Source organism: Apteryx rowi, unplaced genomic scaffold (assembly GCF_003343035.1).
Source record: "Apteryx rowi isolate R43461 unplaced genomic scaffold, aptRow1 scaffold_32, whole genome shotgun sequence".
Classification (NCBI taxonomy): Eukaryota; Metazoa; Chordata; class Aves; order Apterygiformes; family Apterygidae; genus Apteryx; species Apteryx rowi.
This window is the reverse complement of record NW_020449641.1, coordinates 800,681-802,981: the sequence shown is the minus strand read 5'-3', so window position 1 is coordinate 802,981 and position 2,301 is coordinate 800,681.

Genomic DNA, 2,301 nt, shown 5'->3' with positions numbered 1-2,301 from the left:
CCCGGCCCCAAAACCCTCGAGAAAGAGGCAGCGACTGATGCGGGCGTTATCTGGCCACATTCGCAAACAGTGCAATGGGGTCTGCGCCCGTCCCCCCGCCGCTCTGCCAGCCCCGGCGCTGCCTTCGCTCGCGGGAGAGGACTTGCAAAGACGGTTGCTTGGTTCGTACGGATGATGTGTGCAAAACCCTAAAGACATTCGAGAAGTCCTGTCCGATACTGCTGCTGGGTGGAGAGGCCCTGCCGTGGATTTCGCAGGTCGCCTGGCCTCGCTGGGGGAAATCCGGGCTCGGGGCCTCCGTGGTTTTCTTCCCACGGTTTATATTTTTCTCGCACTCCCTCTATCTCTCTCTCTTGCTCGCTTTTTTCTCTTTTTTTCTTTTTTTTTTCTTATGGAAAAAAATATGAACCATTTTTTGTTTCCCCGATGCAGTATTTCAACATTTCAACGTCAGCAGATCGTTTTTAACAAAGATTCGGATATAAAAATACAAATATGAGGAGTTTTCTGTTTAAAAAGAAGCGTGCCGGAGTGGGGATGACCCTCGGCACCAGGACAGGGCGCCCGGGCCACCAAGCTCATGCAAAAACGATGGAGCAAAAAATGTCTCTGGACAGCAGCACTCACCGTCGGTGGGGTTCGAGTCCGCCCGCCCGGGCTCCGCTCCGGCCCCGCTCAGCGCTGCCGGCTCCGGGGGTGCCCCCCGCCTGCTGGTACTTGGCGAGGAGGATGGGGGGGGTGCGCATGGAGGGGGGGGGAGCCCCCCAGGGGGGTGTCTGCCCAGGGTGGGGGGCGAGCCGGCCCCCGGGGCAGGTGGAGGGGTAAAGTGCATGGCTCGGGGGGGTGGCCCGGCGCGGGGCGCGCGGTGGCCCCGGCGGGGCCGGCTGGCCGGGGTGGTGGGCAGAGCCCCCGGGCGGCCCCCCGGGCCGTGGGGGCCGTGGGCATGGCCTCCCCCTCCTCGTCCTCAGTCCAGCCAACATGCACGGCCGAGAGGGCTGCCAGCGGGGGCACGGCCCGCGGGTCCTGGCGGCGGGTCCCGGCTTATACCCCCGACGGCGACTTCTCCGTCATGCCCTTGAGCACCTCGTCTATCCGGTCATCTTCGATCACCACTGCGGGGACAGGCACGCGGGGACGGGTGTGGGCGGAGGGACGTGGGGACGCGGGCACGGACGGACGGATGGACATGGGCACGCATGCATGGGCGCACACGCGTGCGAGCGAGGGACATGGGCAAACATGCAGTGACAGAGGCACCCGTCCGCGGGGACACGCGCACAAGCGACGCGCACGGAGGCGGTCGGAGCCCAGGCTGCCTCCCCCGTGCCCACCACCCCCGGCCTTGGCTGGACCGCGGCGTCCCGCTGGGGGCCTGCCTCGTTCTCCCCACCGCCCCGGCCACCCCCCGTCTCTGCCCCACTGATCGCCCCGGGGATGGATGTGCCCCCCGCGCCGGAGGAAGGGTTTTGTGGGAACAAGGGGAGCAGGGCAAAGGGGGTTCAAGGGGCGATTGGGGACAGGAGGGGGGTTGCCCCCCATCCCCAGCTTGGGTAGGGGCAGCATCTGTGATGCAGCAAGCCAGCCACCCCCAGACTGGGATGATTTGGGAAAACAGGGGGCAGGAAAGACCGGGAAGGACCCCCCCCCTCCTCTCTGCGGCAGGAGCTGATGAGAGCAACAGGACTGGAATGGGTAATGACCCAGCCAGGGAGGGGGGGCCCCGCCGCCACCGCGGGGGTGGCAGTCAGACCCCCATCGGCCTCGGTGGCTGGGCACCCCTGTTGGCATCGCCATGGGGAGCTGGACAGACCCCCATCAGCATCGCCATGGGGGGCTGGACAGACCCCCACCAGCATCGCCATGGGGGGCTGGACAGACCCCCACTAGCATGGCTGTGGGGGGGCTGGACAGACCCTCACTATCTTCTCCATAGGGGGCTGGACAGACCCCCACCAGCGTTGCCACTGGGGGGGCTAGAAACCCCCCCACCAGCATCACCAGCTGGACAGACCCCCCCATCAGCATCACTCCTGGGGTGAACAGTAGGGTCAGCAAGACCCCCCCATCATCATCACGCTGGGGGCAGATCAGCCAGACCCCCAGCATCACTGGGGGGAGCAGCCAGACCCCCATCCCTGCCGGGGGGGGGGGGTCTGCTGGACCCATTGCCACCGCAAAGGGGGGCAGCTGGAGCAGGCAGTGGCCAGTCGTCCCTGGGGGCTGGTGTGCATTCGTGCTGGGGGGGGGGTCTCCGTCTCCCCTACTCCTTTCCCACTGCAGCTCAAGCAAGGGGGCTCGGTG